Here is a 22,091-nt window from a genome sequence, read left to right as displayed (position 1 = left end):
AGTTTCATCCCAAGAACTATAAACACACTCAATCAGTCCATCAAGTGCTCCTTGTAAAACGCTTTGTACTTATTAGTACAATTACCTCACTGTAAACTTGTGATGCAGTTATAATATTGCACAACCTGAGCCACTTTATAATGCGCGTATTTGCATATGATGACGATATCATTTTTAAGATGAAGTGCAGCAAAATATGTTTATTACATTATACAGATAAAATATTAACATAATTTAAATAATCTATATTGTTAATCCCTTAACCGCCCTCTGCCGGATATATCCGGCATCGTTGTTTTATTGCTAACGCCATACTGCCGGAATTATCCGGCACATTTGCCTGTGGTTATATGAATGCCTGGCGCGTAGTATAACTGACGGTTAGGCATGGGTATTATTACTACATTGTATTTCGACAACTCTGTGGTTGTTTTGGCCGGTTATGTGACGTGATTCGGAAGTGACAGCTGTGAATATGGCGAAACGTAAACTGACTTCAAGTGATTTTGGACAATTCTGATCATGATTGTAGCAGTTCTGAAGAAGATTTTAGCGACAATGATGAGCAGCAACGTGCGCTGCATGATAATGTGAATGAAGACGCATCGGATGACGGCGATGAGTGGGTGTATCCCCAGCCTCTCAACTGGACTGCTGCCCGTGGTGAACTACCTTTTCTGCATCCGTTTGAGGCAACGTGTGGCTTTACTGTTGATGTAAACAATTACACTGCTGAGCAGTTTTATGAGCTGTTTGTGTCACCTGATTTGATCAGACATTTTGTTCATCAGACAAATCTGTATGCAGCACAGTTTATTGAGAAAAATCCCAATTTACCTCCACATTCCCGTGTTCGTGCTTGGGTAGACACTGATGAAAACGAAATGAAAAAATTCATTGGGATTTTGATGTTGATGGGAATAATCAGAAAACCAGATATTGAGATGTACTGGTCTACAGATCCTATGTATGCAACACCTATTTTTGCAGCTATCATGAAACGTAACCGATTCTCTTTGCTGCTGAAATTCTTTCATTTGAATGACAACAGAAATGAGCCAGATAAGAAAGATCCAAACCGCGACCGCTTGTTCAAGCTACGTCCTTTGATTGACCATTTATTTGAAACATTTCAGTTGCCCTACATGCCAGGACCGTCAGTTGCAGTTGATGAAAGTTTATTGTTGTGGAAGGGCCGCTTACAGTTTCGACAGTATCTACCATTGAAAAGGGCACGGTTTGGTATCAAGATGTTTTGCTTAGCTGAGAATTCAGGTTACATTTATAGATTTCGTGTATACACTGGCAAAGAGGATCCTATGAGTAGTATTTCAGCAGTGTTGCCAGATGAATGTGAGGACTTTGGACTTTCAGAGAAAATTGTTGTATACCTTGCCCTACCACTATTGGACAATGGGTACACCATTTGGATGGATAACTGGTACTCCAGTTGTATGTGTTTGCCCATTTCTAGAACTTGCACAGCATTTAGTGGTCAATACTGCTTGAATAAATGTAAAAAAGTAAAAAACGAAAATTGTTCAGATTTCGCCTGGCGTGGGGAATATTTAGGGAGTTGGCGGTTAAAGGGTTAATAATTAAACATGTCAGGACACGGTGTTGCAGCGCTAGGTAGTTCAGGGATTGTTTCTGCCTCGTGCTCTATTCTTGCTGGGGCTAGTGCGACATGGGAAGGAGAGATGGATAAAATAATTAAACATGTACTACAAAGATATTTCAATGATCCTTAAAAGATTTGAAGAATCGGAGTTCTAAGCTTACAGATGGCTTAACATCTGTTACAGAGCTGATTGTGTGGCGATTGGTTACTTGGAAAAAGAAAAGGAAGAACAGGAATTGGACGTTAGTACTTTAAAAGAGACAGTACTGCTGCAATAAATTATTTCATCGAGGGATACCCAGGATGCACGGCTTTCCACCCCATCCACCTCCACCTACTAGCTACTCCACCCTGAGGCACTTGTGCTAATCGCTGGAGATTTTAACCATATGACACTGGACACCTGCCTTCTCCCAGTATATGGATTGTAACACCCAGGGAAATAGGACTATTGACCTACTGTATGCAAACATTTAAAGACGCATACAGCGCCACCCCGCTGCCTGCGTTTGGGAATGTAGATCATAACCTGGTTCTGCTTCAGCCTCACTACTAACCAAGAGTGAGGGAGCTACCTACAACCACACGCTCATTCAGGAAGTGGACCCCTGAGGCAGAGCAAGCTCTGAGAGACTGCTTTGGAACTACGGACTGGGATATCCTGCAGGGATCACATAGTGAGAATATTGAGGAGGTTGTTGACTGCACTACTGACTACATCAACTTCTGTATGGACATTGTAGTTACAGTAAGAACAGTACGCTGCTATGCTAACAACAAGCCATGGATTACAAGTGACATCAAGGGCCTTTTGAACCAGAAGAAAAGGGCTTTTAAAGGCGGTGATCAGCATGAGCTCAAGCGCGTGCAGAAGGAACTCCGAGTCCAGATGAGGGCGGCGAAAGAGCAGTACAGGAGAAAGCTGGAGCAGAAGTTGCAGAACAACAGCATGAAGGAAGTGTGGGACAGGATGAAGATCATCACTGGCTGCAGCTTGAAGCGGGGTGCCACCATCGAGAGAGACGTGGAGAGAGCAAACCAGATGAACAATTTCTTTAACAGGTTTGACCACCCTAACCCACTCTCACCTTGGAGTACTGCACCCTCCATCCATCCTCCTGCTGATACCAGCATAGGAGAGAGTTTCCCCTGATCCACAATTACAGCAGCCTAGGTAAGCAGAGGAGACTTCGTGCCAGCAAAGTAGCGGGTCTAGATGGAGTATCGCCCTGACTGCTGAAGGCCTGTGCACTGGAGCTGGGTAGTCCTCTACAGAGCATCTTCAACCTGAGCCTGGAACAGGGGAGAGTCCCAAAGCTTTGGAAAACCTCTTGCATCACCCCAGTCCCAAAGGTATCACGTCCTAGTGAGCTGAATGACTTCCGGCCTGTTGCTCTGACGTTGCATGTGATGAAGACCATGTAGCGGCTGCTGCTTCACCACCTGAGGCCACAGGTCCGCCACGCTCTCGACCCTCTGCAGTTCACATACCAGGAGAAGGTGGGAGTGGAGGATGCCATCATCTATATGCTACACCGATCCTTCTTCCACTTGGACAGAGGCAGTGATGCAGTAAAAATTACGTTTCTGGACTTCTCTAGCGCCTTCAACACCATCCAACCTTGGCTCCTTAGGGACAAGCTGACAGAGATGGGAGTAGATTCATACCTGGTGGCATGGATCATGGACTATCTTCCAGACAGACCTTGGTATGTGCGTCTCAGGAACTGCAGGTCTGACATTGTAGTCAGCAACACAGGAGCGCTGCAAAGGACTGTACTTTCTCCGGTCCTGTTCAGCCTATATACATCGGACTTCCAATACAACTCGGAGTCCTGCCACGTGCAAAAGTTTGCTGACGACACTGCTATCGTGGGCAGCATCAGGAGTGGGCAGAAGGAGGAGTATAGGAACCTAATCAAGGACTTTGTTAAATGGTGCAACTCAGATCACTTACACCTGAACACCAGCAAAACCAAGGAGCTGGTGGTGGATTTTAGGAGGCCCAGGCCCCTCCTGGACCCCGTGATTATCAGAGGTGACTGTGTGCAGAGGGTGCAGACCTATAAATACCTAGGAGTGCAGCTGGATGATAAATTGGACTGGATTGCCAATACTGATGCTCTGTGCAAGAGAGGATAGAGCCGACTATACTTCCTTAGAAGGCTGGCGTCCTTCAACATCTGCAATAAGATGCTGCAGATGTTTTATCAGATGGTTGTGGCAAGTGCCCTCTTCTACGCAGTGGAGTGCTGGGGAGGCAGCATAAAGAAGAAGGATGCCTCACACATGGACAAACTGGTGAGGAAGGCAGGCTCTATTGTAGGCATGGAGCTGGACAGTTTGACATCCGTGGCAGAGCGACGGGCGCTGAGCAGGCTCCTGTCAACCATGGAGAATCCACTGCATCCACTAAACAGTTTCATCTCCAGACAGAGGAGCAGTTTCAGCAACAGACTGCTGTCACTGCCTTGCTCCACTGACAGACTGATGAGATCGTTCCTCCCCCACACTATGCGACTCTTCAATTCCACCCGGGGGGGGGGGGTAAATGTTAACATTATACAATCTTTAATTTATTGTTTTTTATCAGTATGCTGCTGCTGGAGTATGTGAATTTCCCCTTGGGATTAATAAAGTATCATCTATCTATCTATCTATCTATCTATCTATCTATCTATCTATCTATCTATCTATCTATCTATCTATCTATCTATCTATCTATCTATCTCCAGTTGCTACATGTTTAAATGCTAACTGGTTATTAGAGAAATCTTTATCTTAGCACAGAAGTTAGTTCCCACTCTAGCCATAGGGTTGTACGGTTTATTCAACAGAGTGTGGAAGGTGATTCCTTGGTGCATATGCATGACAACATTTATAACATTTTATCTTGCAACATTGTATTTAAAACTATAGCCTGATTATCTAATTTATCCTTAGTTTATCCATATTTAATTTTATCCTATCAAAAAACTAACCACATACCACAACTTATGTTCTAAACCATTCAAGTCAAGCTACACTGCAACTAGAGTAACAGGTAGCATTAGTACCAGGTTTTCGAAACACTGCAGACTAAAGTAACCTGGGAACATTCTTCTTCAAAAGGTATTTTAACTCAAGACACTGTAGATCAGCATCTAGAAAACATTATATGAAACCAATGAGAAGGTTAATTATGTAGCTTGCTAAAAGTTAGGCATAGTGCAAATACTTAGAGTGGAAAAATAACATTCTTTAACTTTGAGTCATAGATAAATCATCCATTCTTTAACTTTAGGATTGTTTTGCCCTCTTTCTTTTTCCTCTGCTTTTTTTGAGGCCAATGGACCTATTCTAATAGACACTTTTTTGGCATAGTTGGGTACCATCGCTGCTTTTTTTGCCAACTACCATAGTTAACCTTATAAGCTGTCTGTCAAATTTCTTTAATTCAACCAAATGAACAACCCCATAATGAAACTACAGTACCTGTGGCAGCCCACTCCCTGATTGATAATTTATTGTAACTGCTTAGTAACAAAACCAAAATAAATAAAAAGGGGGGGGGGTTAGATGACAGACCCCTAGATGATTACCTAGTTTACCTGCCGCAGGCCCTCTCTGCTTTCCATTACAATAAACATTTGCATGCAAGACATTAGTGACATGGAATAAGTAAATGTAAGCAAATGGTTTAATCTAATTTGAATTACAGTAGATGTCCATCAACCCTTAATGTCTAACAAAAAAAAAGAACCCAGAGAACGTTTTTTTCTTAGAATACATTCTCACATTTCTGAAGCTGTGTACTACAATTCAGTGTTGGGAGGGGGTCTGATCTTTCTTTTTATCATACGACACAAGACGGGAATCAACTCCAGATAAAGTGCCAAAGGGTCCATTAATACATAATATTTAATATACTGTTATTAACATTTAATATATTATGTTATAAGAAATGAAAACCTATGTTTATCAAAAGTGCATTTATAGTGAGAGGAAGGTATAAATCTCAGTTAAACTGTTTAGATATCTTCAGCAGTTGCATTTAATCATCACACTAGGTGCTCTTAACATATCATGAAAGAGTAACATATTTGTATTTAAAAAATAGAATAACATATTTTTAAGATTCACCATGATGTAATTAATAAAGATAGTTTATGCACTCCAGAAATATTTCACTTGCAGTTATGTTATCTTAAGAAATAATATCTTCTCCAACCATTTAAAAGATGCCTAGCTGACATGTTATTTTGGTTTTAAGGATTTATTTTTCACACCTATCCAATTTTTTACACATTTCAGGATGAATTTCAGTATGTCTACTCATGATGTGCAAAATTAATCTTTGTGGGGTAATCCAATCTGCTCTCTGACTGTGCTGACTCAGTGCTTAACAGATCACAAACACTGGTTATGGCAAATCCTCTTCATCTGATTTCAGAAAGAAATGTAGATAAGAATGCAATATCAGTTTGTTTGGAAGACTTTTATGGCAGGGAATAGAATGACTGCCCTGGTAGTAAAACAGAGTCAAATGCTTGACTCATGTAGGATTAACTTTCATCTTCAGAAAAATATGTCTTACCTCCTTCTTTCAAAGAAAAAAAAAAGCTAAGATCAAGACAAATAGTTTGAAAAGTTCATGAAATACAGTATGTACAAAAGGCTTACCACACATATCTTATCACTTTCCATTATAACAGGTTACTTTGCATTTAACAGATATTTGTCTAAGAAATGTCAGTAAAACTTTGGAATAAGGCTACCTAGGTGTATGAATTAGTCTGTTATTCGTAAAATTATTTTAAATGTTTTTTTAGCCTTTAATAAGACTAGAAAGACATTAATAACAATTCAGAATAAGGGACACTAATAGTGTATTAATCACTTATTGCTATGTTGCAAGGCTTTGTGTTATGTAGCACCAAGTGACGTATGGTAGTCAACTTTTGTTCTAACGTGTTCCACAATTGTCCTTGTTCTACTGCAGAAAACCCTTTCTGTACAGCCTTAAATAAGAGGATCCATCCATTGGTGTTTGGTGCAATACACATTAAGATTTATAAGTACACATTGTTGTGTTCTTCACTAAAGCAGTAAAACTGAAAAACATACTTTCAGATACCGTTTACCTCTTTACATTCAGTACAACTTTAGCATTGAGAAAAGCCATAAGAAGGCTCCACTAGCAAAGTCATCTTTTTACAAATTTTAACAACAGACTTTTGATTTTTCCTTTTCTGTGAACTTATGGTTGGGTGCTGAAGCAAGTGCTGCCTTACAGATGGAGGAGACCTCAGCCCACTCCCTGCAAACTCTCCTTTTATTAGTTTGGCTTTTCCTGCCTTATCGAAAAGAACTGCAGGTTTGGTTTATCTGCAACATTAAATTATCCATAAAAAAATAATAGGAAGTACAGTATCTGTGCACACATATGCCCTGCAATGGACTAATACCCTATCCAGAGATGGTTTCTACCTTGCACTGTATGATGCCATGATCATCTTCATGGCCCTGCAACAATGAATAGAATCTAATGAGTATTTTTGGTAGAGGAAAGAAGCAGCACACTTTTAAAATTTACAAAGTCTTAGATGTACTTAAAATGGAGAATAACATTCACTGGTGTACAAGAGGCCAAACCTTGCAAGCATACACCTTATGTTCTATCATTCTCAGATCGAGCATGTGATCATCTAACTATAAAACTTCATAATAAAAAATGTCAAAATATAATATTTGAAAGTCTGCTCATCAAGAGGTTGCTAGGAGTAAGTAATCACCTAAATGGCTATAAGCTATGGAAAGATACCCACTGTACTTCAACAAGAGAAAGAGACAAACACTTGTCAATTCAAGCACAAGCAATTCAAACTGAACTCTAGAGAGCTCTATGGGAGGCAGGAGATCCTGTCATGCATGGTGCTATCAACCCATCTGCCAAAAATTAATGGGGATACCAACATCATTGAAGAAGAAAGGGAAAGACACTATAGCAAGCATATCCTTGCTAATACCAGGTGTCACTGAGTCTTCTGTGAGAGAGAAAGAGAGACAATGGAGTCAGATTTCCCATTTAAAGGCCTGGTCAGGATGAATAACAGGTACACAACCACCCAAGTGCTACTTGACAGTACACAGATTCTGACTAAGATTAACTAAACTGTGTCTCTTTATGTATGCTGATGTTAGGAAATTACTGTTTAATGAATTTTGAGGTCTGCAGGTTTAATGGTTAATGTGACACCAAAAACCAAGCCCTTGACTAGTATAATAGTTGCAGAAAACATGTTGTGGATCAAACATTAATCTGTTTCACCAAAGGTAAACTGAGTGTACAGCCAGAATGTATGCCAACTCAAAGCACTTCGACCCTGGTTCACGTGCTACCTGGAGTGTCTATTCAGGTTTCTTCAGGTTTTACAACACATACTGTGGTTCCTTGTCACTGAAAATGTGATCTATACAGTAACAGGCTGCCATTCATTTAGGGTTGATGCATTGATGGCAAGGTGGGATCACTCTTTTCTGGAACTAGAAGGTTCAGTAAATGAACAAATATATGAAGCATGCAAGTATACAGAATATTTATGCGTGTATAATTGTTGTGCAGAGTTATTATCTTTATGCTACAAAGTTTCTAAGTGATTATATTGAGCTGCTTATATGAAAGCTACCGCATACTTGTAAGATATTAACCACTGAAATGTTTTCACATATACAGTATTACAGTAAAGGAAATCAATCAAATGTGACCTCAAACTGTTACTTCAGAACTGTACATATTTTAATTTGCTCCTGCTGTTATAAGCCATGAAGCTTCAGAAAAATTGCAAGAAATAACATCATTTTTTTTCTGAAAATGGGTATTTAATTTATCGGGGATTAGTTAGGTTAATAAAGCAATACAAGGAATGAACAGAAACTTAAAAGATGCACACATTTTAGGCTCTGACCCCCGACAAGAATTAAATGGAATGATATGGTTTAGAAAGTAAATAAATGACTAAATATTGAAATAATAAATTTCAAAAAGAGCTGACTGTGACTGACGTAAAAAGGATAGCAAAGACAGGAAAATAAAATGAAATGCTTGATCACCTGTATGTCATGATAGATCTGTTCATAAAGAGAATCACATGGATCAGAATTATTACACGAGTGAGTTGGGAGTCTAGTCGGAGCAAGAGAAAATTCATTAGCATCTAGAAATTAGCAGCCATAACAGATTCAAGATGAATTGCTAGAGAAGCTGGTTTTCTCAAGCTAAAAACCTTTTTGTAATCAACACTCATATAATGATGAAGTATGCAGCTGTGTTTTAAATATAATGGCTGCCATAGCATTACTTAAAATCACACATATCCACTCCCAGTAGTGATGCACATATTGTTAATGTTTTATATGTACAATTTTATTTAGTTTGTTTTTTTTTTGTATTAAGGATCTTAATTAAGTGGTTAGTTTTTTTTTTGTTTTGACAAAAAATGTCTAATTTTTATTATTTATGTGATGCAGACAGTATTGCTATGTACCTGATTCTTTCATGCTTCTGACATTTCCCGGAAGTGACCATATAAATATGTCAGTGGTCACAACAATTGGTATCCCTCAACAGATGCAAATACAATCTCTTAAAGAATCTTAGCAATAGTTAGTTTCTTTTCAAGTATGACCTAGCATCAGGTTTATAACTTCCTTTTAATTTTTGCTTAGTCCTTTTGTTTTGGATATTATCCTGTTTTACTTTTGCTCACCTTTTTGACAGTTGCCTAGCATTTTGGTTTTATGATTGTATTCATTTTGAATCTTTTCCAATGACTTCAGCCTGTATTGGTAACCACTCTTTTGGTTAACACACCTTCACACTTAACAGTCATTAATTTTAACAAAAATCCATATTCCTAAAAAAACATATACAAGAAATAGGTGGAGATTTATACCACTTGACTTATTTGGTTCCTTCCTCATAAGGAAGAAGATGCATCTTTAAAAGATCCTGTTTTCTAAACCCCACATTGTGTTTGTATTTAGGCATAGGGTCTGAAAAAGTCAATGTCAAAAAAGGAGGAGACCATCAAACAACAAATTATTACTTATACAGAACTTTACATAAATAAAGTAAGCAAAACAACAAAACATAAACCATAAAAAATAAAAAAAACACCCAAAAATATAAACTTTTAAAAAACAAAAGGAAATAAACTGAAAGGTAAAATGTAAAAAACAGTCCAAAAGCACAAAGCCAAAACTGTAAATCAAATCCTGAAGTAAGCAAATTATAAAAAAAAAAACAGAAATACTGTTGCAGTGAAAATTTTGTCATCCTAGGATGCTCTGTTGCACTGAACCTAATACTAGACATTTACAGTAATTATAATTTCTTTGAGGTTGAGCATTAAACAGTTTTTTGAGTTTAATTTTGTTTTGTAACTTTTGGCTATGAGAGTGTTCTGTTGAAGTTGGTAGGCAGGGGGTTGAGTTCGCCTACCACCACTAACTGATGCTGCATGGTGTATGCGTGACAATATCAGGACTAAAGGAGGTAGGCTTGATTTGAATATTGCCATTTTGAAGTGATTGTCTGCATTACTTGCATGTACAACACTATGAATATTAAGAAAAAGAGTAAATCATGTTTTTCCTGATAACCAAGGGCCTCAAGCATAATGCCCTGCATAGAATTCACACTAAAATATGGCATACAGTAATCCCTCGCTATATCGCGCTTCGCCTTTCGCGGCTTCACTCCATCGCGGATTTTATATGTAAGCATATTTAAATATATATCGCGGATTTTTTGCTGGTTCGCGGATTTCTGCGGACAATGGGTCTTTTAATTTCTGGTACATGCTTCCTCAGTTGGTTTGCCCAGTTGATTTCATACAAGGGACGCTATTGGCAGATGGCTGAGAAGCTACCCAACTTACTTTTCTCAATCTCTCTCTTGCGCTGACTCTCTCTGATCCTGACGTAGGGGGTGTGAGCAGGGGGGCTGTTCGCACACCTAGACTATACGGACGCTCGTCTAAAAATGCTGAAAGATTATCTTCACGTTGCTACGTGCTGTGTGCAGCTGCTTCATGAAGCGACATGCTGCAAAGTGCTTTGCATACTTAAAAGCTCAAAGGGCACGTATTGATTTTTCTCTGTCTCTCTCTCTCTCTCCCTGCTCCTGACGGAGGGGGTGTGAGCTGCCGCCTTCAACAGCTTTGTGCCGCGGTGCTTCGCATACTTAAAAGGCAAACAGCCCTATTGATTTGTTTGCTTCACTCCTTTGAAGAGGAAGATATGTTTGCATTCTTTTAATTGTGAGACAGAACTGTCATCTCTGTCTTGTCATGGAGCACAGTTTAAACTTTTGAAAAAGAGACAAATGTTTGTTTGCAGTATTTGAATAACGTTCCTGTCTCTCTACAACCTCCTGTGTTTCTGCGCAAATCTGTGACCCAAGCATGACAATATAAAAATAACCATATAAACATATGGTTTCTACTTCGCGGATTTTCTTATTTTGCGGGTGGCTCTGGAACGCAACCCCCGCGATGGAGGAGGGATTACTGTACAGACAAAACTAGAAATGTGTGTATGCACAAAAATTTCTGATCCATAAAACTGTGCATATGCATGGTTCTATGCACTTTCCCTTTATAAATTACAATCAATGTGAATTTTAATTCACATGCAAAAGCCTATAGCCCCACCTCAACTCCTCCCAGAATTTCACCTATTTGAATATGCAAATCAATATCAATAGTCCCTTGTGTTCAGTGTTTTATTAAAAGGCAATGGAAAAAGCACATGTAAAAAAGAAGAATTTCAGTGAAAGCAAAATGGAGGTCCTGCTCAGTGAAGTGGAAGCAAGGAAGAACATACTGTTTGGTGGCTTAAGCAGTAGTATAAGCAGCAAAAGAAAATTGATGGTGAAGGCCCACAAAAGTTCAAGTTCAGAAAGCAGCACAGTGTCCAAAATAAAAAAGAAGTAGTCAGATATCAAAGTCGATGTGAAACCATAAGTCGCAGCCCACCATCTGAAAGTCATATGGAAGTGTATTAGGGCCCCAGAGAAAAAAAAATAGGGACACAGTGAAGAATAAAAGGTCTATGTTGAGATTAAAATCGAAATGTCTACTTTAATCTTGAAATGTTTACTTTAGTCTTGAGGTTTATTTTGTCATTAAAATAGAATGTCGTAAACTTCATCTTAAATTTGATGTTTAATTTACTAGAGTTTTTCAAATACCATCATAACTAAAGTAGCAAATGCTTTAAATGCTTTGTATTCTATGTGTTCACCAACCATTTTGTTAATCGCTACATGCTTCTTAAACGGGATTTCTCTTATGCCAACAGGAGCGCACAGGCAGTGATCACCACACAGAATACATTACATTCATGATGTTACAGCTATCTGAACATTTTAGATTACTAAAATGTATACTTGATATCATTTTCACTGAAATTCATTACAGCATGTATTAAACATTTGGGCGCACGGTGGCGCATCAGTAGTGCTGCTACTTTGCATTTAGGGGTTCACATCTTTGGTGTTTGTAGAATTTGTTTGTTTTCATTGTGGATTTCCTCAGTGTGCTTTGGTTTTCTGCTAAAGTCATGCAGGTTAGGGGATTTGGTGATGCTAAATTGACACTAGAGTATGTGCTTGTATTCACCTTGCAATGAGCTGGCACCCCGTCCAGGGATTTTTCCTGCCTCGTGCACGATGCTTGCTGAGACAGGTGCGACCCTGGATGGATGGATGGATGGATGGATGGATGGATGGATGGATGGATGGATGGATGGATGGAATAATTAAACAATTATAATGAAGATTTTGCAATGCCTTCTGGTTAGTTAAAAAAAGCTAAAGCTTGTAAATGTGTTGGTCCTTTGCTAAAAACAAAAAAGGAAAATGAGCCTAAAAATGTCAGCATTTTACAACTTGTTCCTACAAAATGCTTGCTATATTTTTTTTTTATAAATGATGATGTGTGGTGCTCATGCTCAGGGGCACCATAAAGTCTTAATGCGGCCCTGCAAGAAGTGGTAATGAAAACTGGTGATAAAATGCAAATGTATATCAGACTAATTTGAAGTTTATAATAAATACTGAAATAAAGTTTTTTTAGCACAACAGAATGTTTCAGATTTGCTTGGTATCACACAATGGTAAATGTGTAAGTTTGGCAGTACCTTCAGCAAGTGTCACAACACAATTTATTTAATTTAAAGTACATAACAATATATTTAAGGCAAACATGTAGGAAATTAAAAATAGCAATTTTGGTTTTAATAATAGCTGTGGTAGTAGTAGTAGTTATATTGTCAATAGTTAGTAGTATGTTGTTATTGTCAGTAGTTACTGCTTCCGAATATTACTATTAGTTGCTCTAATTTACTGTATATTGCTGTGCTCCAATTAGATCATGCTCATTCTGGAAGAAAAGGCAGACAGTGTTGCATAGTTATTATGACAGTGGACTTCAAACCCTGACGTTGTGGATTAAGATCCCACTACTGACACCACTGTGTGCCTGTGCTAAAACTGGAAAAACAGATATAACCAATTGCATCTGAGACATTATAACTCACCTTGGATAAAGGCATCAGTCCAATAAAAGATCATGTTTTAGCTCATCTTCGATCACTTGCATGCTACTGAATTCTTAAGTCAGTCTAGTCCTAGCTCCTTTTTTTCCTTTTTTCTTCAAGTGAATGATTTATGAAGGGGTGTTTCTTTTAACAAATAACCAAATTTTCCTTGATTTCTGAAGTTCCACTTGAAGTTGCCATCTCCATGAAGTCGCACTCACTAATCTGTAATTACGTCAATGGCGGGTGTAAAGTGTGAACTACTGACATGAACATGAAATAGTGCATCAACGATTGTCCAAGTGCATTAGATTAAAAAACCTAACACAATACTGTTTCGCTGCCAATAAATGTGGGAATGTCCAGGGCGCAGAGAGCTACATCCTGGAAAAATCTGAAAGCAACCAAATAAAGGGAAGCCTTAGGTCAAAGATCAAGGACTTACTGCACATAGACTTTCATTTGTCCTGCAACCTTCACTCAGGAAATATAGATATTTACACAGAAATTAAACAAATACAAGTCTGAACCAATTTTTAATGGATGTTGACATGTGCTGACACCAGACATGTTGTGCAAATAAACAAATATATTTCATGATCATTTTCATTAGAGTATTTAAAATATTTGGGGGGTGGGGGAGGCGCACCTCTGTACCCTGCATTACAAACAACACTGTTTGAGGGCTAAATACTTTATAAATTACATCTCTTCTCCTTATAGAAACTTAACTTTAGTTTATGCTTTACTAGTTCATACAAAACAGATTGAGCTTTAACATATTTTGGAGAGGGGAAAGACTGCTGAGGAGTGTCCCTGCTTAGTATGTATCTGTGACAGATTCAGGTTAAAGAGCATTTTGATATATGAGGCTGAGTCAGACAGTTAAATTTTAATTCTGCAACTTTGTTCCCAGCTGGCCTACACTGACACTAACAAAATGTTGTTTCTTCTTTTCTTTCAAGCCTATTTATTTTATAAAGTCATACATCAGACTGAAGTTTGAAATCTGCTCTGAACAGGAGCAAAGTGATAAGTTACATAGGCCAGCTAGTGCTGCTCTCCTAGGAGAAACAAAATGATACTGTTTTGCCTTTTTAGATATAATGAGTAGTAGGTAGTGATCTTGATAAATAGACGTCAGCTGTCAGCCTGTGATAATTGTTTTTTGTCCAAAAGATTTGAAGTTTAAAGGAATTTGAGAAACACTGTTCTCTCTATGAACTAACATGTCATATGCACCTAATTTTTTGGAGCAGCTCATTGAAAAAATTGTAAAATAGAAATTTGAATTTTTAGAACATTTTTGCATTTCTTGCCATGTACCTGATGGCATAATACAACTGTGATTAGTGCTAGTGCTTAATAGTTTCAGGGATCAAATCACAGTTTTTGTTTTTTTTGTTTGTTTGTTTGTTCTGTAAAATGTTTTGTAATATTTAGATATAGTAAACAAAGAAGTCATTTGGAAAAGCACATAGGGAATACACTTTTTAGACATTGTATATATATATATATATATATATATATATATATATATATATATATATATATATTATATATATATATATATATATACGCTTTGTTTTTCATGTTTTACGGACATGAAAATTGCATTCCTTAGAGAATAACACTTGTAATAGAGTACCTGTCAAATAATACAAACAGTACACAACATTTGTTTTGCCCTAATTGGGGCTCATCAGGTGTATGGACCTTTGCTCCTCCTTGCAGGAATCAAACCTCAGACTTCAGCTCCTGAGACAAAGCCTCAGAAATTCTGCCACAGTGGCTGGTTCCCTCATTTGACAATGTGTAGATCAGAGTATTAGATCCAGAAGTCTGAATATATTCTTGTAAAAAATTGTAAAATATTACTATATATTAACTAATAATTCCATTATCATGATTACTATAGCATGACTAACAGTGAGAGGAAGGGTGGCTATAGCAGGTAACGTCAAAAACAGTGAATAACAGGATCATTCATGCTGGATACAGTTTGACAAATGGGCACATGGTTATTTCAGTTATATGATTTTTTTAAATTTTGGATTTTTTAAATTTTATATTTTCAAAAAGTGGATAATTGAAACCTCAGATGTAGATTCTGTGTATATATACAGTATTTATTTACAGTGATAATGCAGTGTTATTTTAAATGTGTTCATTTTAAAGGTTAACATTTGAAGTTAATTTATTTAACCGTCTTTCCCACGGCACTATTTTCTTTATCACATTCGGTGCCATTTTTTTAAGCAGATGTTGTTGCATTGGTAGGGTAATGGCATAGTAGTGAGTGGCGGTGATATTAAGGGTCATGGATATTAAGATAACTGTTCTGAGGAGACATGCAGAAAACAATCTCATTGTACCATGTACACTATGCAGTATGTACACATATTAAAATGAATTTGAAGTAGTGCTTCAATTAAAGGATTTTATTCTAAATTTGTATTTTTGCTTGCATAAAGGAGTTAGTTAAATGTATAATAATATTTGTTGCTTGCATGTTTTCACAGGTTTTACAATATTTTTCTCATAGATTCTATTGAACTACCCTTTTCAGTAATGCATTTCATATCTCCTTGCATATGTATTGTAAAGATCTATTAGTTATCCTAGGACACTACAGTAAGTCTTGTTATGATTTGTGGCTTTTTATTCAATCTTTTGTGGGTTCAGTTGAACGTATATAGACAAAGTATACAGTATGTTTGTTTGAGTGGTTTTGGAAAAATAACATTAGTTTATCTTTTTTTATTTGAATTGAAAAAGTTAATTTATTTAATCTTTTCTGCAACATCATTTTGTTTGTTGCATACGTTGCTGTTTTGTGAAGCGGTTGCTGCATTGGTAAGCAAATGGCAAGGTAATGTGTGGCAGTGATAGTAAGGGCTCGTGAATGTGAAGTCATGATAGATACTTTCTCAGTAGTCGTCCTGAGTAGTAGTATTGTCACGCACAGTGTATATACATTAAGGCATCTGTAAAATTACTATATCCAATAGAATTAGCAGATCAAAGAGAATATGCTTACATATGCATATACAGTATTTTAGTTATTTGTGCACAGTAATTATAAGATGGTCAATTTAAAAGGTATTTTAGTGCTAGCTGCACTGACTGGGGCGCCCAAATTATAATTCTACTAATGGTCTCCTAAACATGGTGACTGGTCCTGTTTATGAATATTACAGTCCTAAATTTATTGTTCTGAACATCATTAGTATAGTCACATTTCTTAAGGTGGTAAAGCATGAATCCATGTTCGAATACATTGTTGCACTATTGTATTTTAGAACTCATTAACTTTTTGTCAAGTATGTACAGATTAATGAAACATCTAGGACTATGACTGGACGTAGAGATGATAGAGGCATGGATATGGATAAAACAGCACACACTGGTGAAACAGCAGCACTACAACAGTCACTTGAAAGGATTAATGTTACATCTGACAACTGTTATTCTGTTTAGCATAAATTCCTCTCCAGCTGGTATCCATCAAAGACAGATATATATGTTCAAGGGTTTTAAAACCTCCTACTGTGAGCTTTAGTTTCTGGCTATGAATTACATATTAAAGAACATGAAATAATAGATCTCTAATCAAATCAGCATAATAATGAACAGTATCTGGCAGGAAACCCCTTCACACAGAAATATATTGAAAAAAATTCTAAAGAGATGCAAATGCTTTAAAAATATACTAAACAGCTTCAGGCACCTTCTTCTACATGAACAACAACTGAGTGATTACTTCTTCATTTAAGATCCAAATTCATTTTCAAATTTACGTTATTCCTAGAGGACATGGTAAAGATATACATTATTAATGGGTCTTTAGAACTTTCTAGGTAAGTACATATCTTCAAAAAAGAGGATTTCTTTCTTTCTTTTTTTATAAATTCAAGGCCCTGATGGTTAGAGTCAGACTTTCAATCTTAAGCTGAGTACAAAATGTGAACAAAAAATCCAAACCGGCCATCACTAACCTTTTATAATTTTTAAGGCTATTTTGTTACATTTTTTGTGAATACAGTAAACTAAAAAACGGTACATGTAAATCCTTAATAATGAAGAAACACTACCAGTTTCTCCAGATTTGATTAGTTTTCAGCACATTAACTTAAAATACTTGATATATCAATAATGGATATAAGCCTATATGAAAATACTACGGATATTGACATGTTGTCAGAATTTACAGTCTCTGCCTGTCACTATACTGTAGGTGCATTTCATGATATATACTCAGACTGATCATTAGTAGAAACTATTTGAAAAGTATAATCCTTCACTGAAATGATCTTTAATTTTAATCTTAATTTACAAAATGCAAAGCATTTTATTTTACTTCACTATTTTTGAAAACATTGATAATCAAAGAACTAATGTTCAATAGCCAGCATTTTCTGTCTTGCCCCACAGCAAATTCCTTGCTTTTTTTAGATCATTTTTAATAATAATAATAATAATTTAAATGTCTAGTTTTACAGGATTTATTACATATAAGTACAACACAATTCATGTCCATTAATTAATTCAACTGCAAAAAAAGCTATAGGAAAGTGAAAAGTGGCAGAAAACAACACAAAATACATACAATGCTACATTACAATATATTCTTAAATACATATAACATTAAAGTCAGTATGCAAAAACTGACAAAAAGTGGTGTTATGGGGTTTTGGTGTCTTGCACAGTGTGAAATCATACAATTCACTGTGAATACATAAACTAGAAACGTGCAGTAGCCAGATGTCTCCATTGATCAATACTGACTGGGGCAAGAGTCTCAAGATAACAAAGGCAGCCACCAGCTCTAGGGAGGAGGATTCTGAGGAACCAGAAATAGGTCACCAACTTCATCATTCCTGAATTTCCCCTGTTATATTTCCATGTTATGCCCAGAGCCATTTACTTTTTTTTGGGTTCTTTTTTCATTTTTTGTTATTCTAAAGCTCCAACCAGGAAGAACTGTTCCTACAAGAAATAGGATTCTCTCTTCTCAGATGTTCTGCCTGGAACACAACATCCTGCAGATCTGCCTATTGTGCAGCATGAGGACCAATTCCAGTCTTCAAAATTAAATGCTTGCATTTTACCTGAGAACTTGTCACAACATTCTGTGCCTGAACTCAATTGAATTTAGTTGAATTGATTATTCAAAGTGATCTTGAAGAAAACTCAGGTCAGAAAATAAGAAGCTGTTTTAAAGCCTGTACAAAGGCTCTGTAACAAATTGTCTGGGCTTGCTCTACAAACAGAGACCCTGGCAGGCTTTAACAGATAGCTGGATAAGCTTTTTGCAGTAATTTAGTAATTTGTAAAGCAAAAATGCCTGATGAATGGAATTATTTCCTCTTCTTTAGTACTAGGGTGTTGTACCGTGTTAGCCATTATGAATGTAGAGAAAAGCCAAGCAAAATGACACCTTTTATTGGCTAACTAAAAAGATTACAATATGCAAGCTTTCGAGGCAACTCAGGCCCCTTCTTCAGGCAAGATGCAATACAGAAACTGGAGTTCCCTATGTTTATATACACACTCTAGGACAAGAAACAACATTGGTAAATCTTTAAATGAGAAATTTTAAATGTAAAAAATTAATAGATTCATTCAGGCTAGGGTTAATTTAACAAGAGAGAGAAGAACAATGTATGGTCAAGATCTTTGGATAAGATAACTGTCCAACAAAGTCTTTTGAAGTTTGTAATGAGTTTTTCAAAACAATGTGGATCTGTAGACAGGCTGTCTGTCATTCTGAGAGATGTAAACAATCCTCATATCTGGCCATAAAACTCTTATCTTTATTCAAGCCATGTTGTAATGTATTAAATTTCAGCATGAGTTTAACTTCCCATTCTTTTCTCTCTTGCTGTGTTTTGAAGTTGCCCATAAGCGCTGTGACTTTAAAGTCCCTCTCACAGTGTCCATGGCTGTTGAAGTGGGCCGCTACAGGAACATCTGTGTTGCCATGTTTAATGTGGAACCTGTGTAAATTCATTCTCTGGCGGAGTGTTTGTCCAGTTTCTCCCACATAGAGTGCAGTGTCAGGACATTTCATGCAGAGAATTAGGTAGACTACATTAGATGATCTGCAGGAAAATGATGATGTTCAAGTCGGTAGTGTGGTATAACTATACGGTCTGTATCATAAATGTGGGCACATGTTTTGCATCTTTTCCGTAGACATGGAGATGTGCCATTTTCTGTTGGTTCACATAGGGAGCTTTGGATAATTAGTTGCTAAAGGTTTGGTGGTTGTCTGTATGCCAGGAGGGGAGGTTCAGGAAATACATTATTCAGTGTTTGGTCATTGTTTAGTATTGGCTGAAGTTCTTTTATAATTTTTCAAAGTGTTTCAAGATGTGGGTTGTAGGTGACAACAAGGGGGATGTGGTTCTTGTTGTCTTTGTTTTTATATTCCAGAAGGTTGTCTCTGGGTATGGCAGTAGCTCTTCTTATTTGAGTGTCTGTTGTTTTGGGGGTGTAACCTTGTCTGATGAAATCTTGTCTGAGCTCCTGCAGTTGTTTATCCTGGTCTGTCGGGTCTGAGCAAATATGATTGTACCATATTGCTTGGCTGAAAATAATGGAGCATCTTATATGCTTATATGCTCTTTCCTCTTCTTTGTAATTTTTTTATTCTTGAGTACTATAAAATGACATACAGTAGTTTGCTGCTTGCTATAAACCAGCTTAATTGAAAACAAGAACTTACCTGTTACCTAATCAAATGAACGATGTAGAGTTAATGATCTTCCCCTCATCAAATATTAAGTCCCAATATTCTTGTTTTGTGGACAGACAGCATCACTTCTTGAATTGAGGTTCTTGATAACGTAACTCAACACTTCATTGTTACAGGGTTTTTTCATTGTTTCATAATAAAGTCTTTATATGTGATGGGAATTGGCAGTCCAAGTTTTTGAGATTATGTTTTATACACTGGCCGACTGCAGGAATGACAGGTTGCTGAAGAAAATTTGGGGTGCCTACCAGATTGTCCTGTTTAGTTAACAGAAAGCTCCAAAACAAAAGAAAACACTCCTGAGCCATTATAGCTCTTGCTGTCTTGCTTCACATAACAAAATAAAGGCTTGGCTCTAGCCATGGATTAGGGTCAATCTGTCTGTCTGTCTGGCGGGTCACTCTTACCTCCTTCCGGGAAGCTAGCGTTCTTATGTTTGAGCAGACTTAGGGGCCCTCACCGAGCAGTTTCTTGGTGCTGCGGGGAGAGAAAGAGAAGGCAATGTTAGCGATAGCGCCCACTCTCATACCAGGAGGTTATTACATAACTCGACAGAGCACATAAGGAGTTCCTCCAAAGCACATGCATACCAACGCTGATGATTCATGTACATTGCTGGAGTTTGAACCAGGGTGAGCAAAATGCCAGACTGCACTGCACATCTCTTTGTTTATGTTTTGTTTCAATTTTACAAAAAAATTTATTATGTTCCTTTTTTAATGTAAATATGATAAAAAACCTTCATCCTTTGATTGTCTCAAGGATGAAATGTTCATGTAAATCTTTAATTCAGTAAGTTTGCATTGAAAGTAGATGCTAGTATGGTAATTAGCAATACAAGGACTATTAACTATTACTGTTAAATGACCTTGCAAAAACAATATAATACATTATACATATTTTGAAAGGAAAATTTTAAAAAAATAGTACTTTTTGTACATTTACACATTCTTCATGCAAAGTTATGCAAGTATGAGTATATAGTTTTCACAGAAAAAAGAACGGAATATGTGCAGATTACGAAATCAGGAGTTTATTCATTCATACTTACTTGGATGAGATGTTAATTTCTGAAGTTTACAGCATGTACATAAGAATAAACCTTGTTTAGCTGAAGGAATTCTAGAAGGTCTGTTGCTTCATTTACCCAAAATTACTGCAGCTTCAATATGCTTCATGGGATTCTAGCAAAAGCTTGATGCGTTGAAATGATTTCACAGAGTGGTAGTGCTGCTGCTTTGCAGTAAGGAGACTGTGGAAGATTGTGGGTTCGCTTCCCGGTTCCTCCCTGTGTGGATAGCGCTTTGAGTACTGAGAAAAGCGCTATATAAATGTAATGAATTATTACAGACCAAATATTTCGTTTTAAAAACTTTAGTAAAAATTCAAAGTAAAACAGTTCACACAAAAATAGAGAAAATATTGATATAGCAAAGATAAGAAAAGTTCTTGTTTAAGAAAAGTTTGGTTTAAAGCTTATATATCATTTTTCATTCTTTAAGTTTGCTTACAGTTGAACCATTTCTAAACATTCAGAAAACTGAATGCTTATCCCATTTTCATACAGTAAATGGGTCTCTCGGTCCCTGTTAGCACTGGGACCTATTCTAAACAACAACTGACTTAATTAACACACTGTATCACATATATATCTAAGAAGGTCCTATTTCATGTTAACTTACAGGAGGCAAAAGGCTATACCATAATCTATAGCTATGAAAGAAAATTTTATTCTATTCAATTTAAGCAAACACTAATATGAGTTTAACATAAAGCATTAACTTTCTAAGATTGGCTCCTACAAGGTCCATAATCACAAAAGGAATTTTTTAGTTAAAGGAAAAGTGTCTATTATGCAGAAGTGGCAAATTCTTTGCCTAATCTAAGACCACTATTTTCATTGGCAAATACATTTGTTTTGCAAATTGTTCCATGTTGATTAGCACATGCAAATATGAATTTCATTTTAAATCTGTATATGTGACAAATAATGAACCTATTAATTGATTCAAACCATAAAGACTCATTTAGATCTAAACAAAACTATAAATGAGCAAATATAAAAGTACCCAAACTTAACATGAAGCATCAAGCCTCCGAAAACATTGAAAATGGCATCTTTTACTG

The sequence above is a fragment of the Erpetoichthys calabaricus genome, chromosome 3 (genome assembly GCF_900747795.2).
Source record: "Erpetoichthys calabaricus chromosome 3, fErpCal1.3, whole genome shotgun sequence".
Classification (NCBI taxonomy): Eukaryota; Metazoa; Chordata; class Cladistia; order Polypteriformes; family Polypteridae; genus Erpetoichthys; species Erpetoichthys calabaricus.
Note: the sequence above shows the minus strand (reverse complement) of the source record.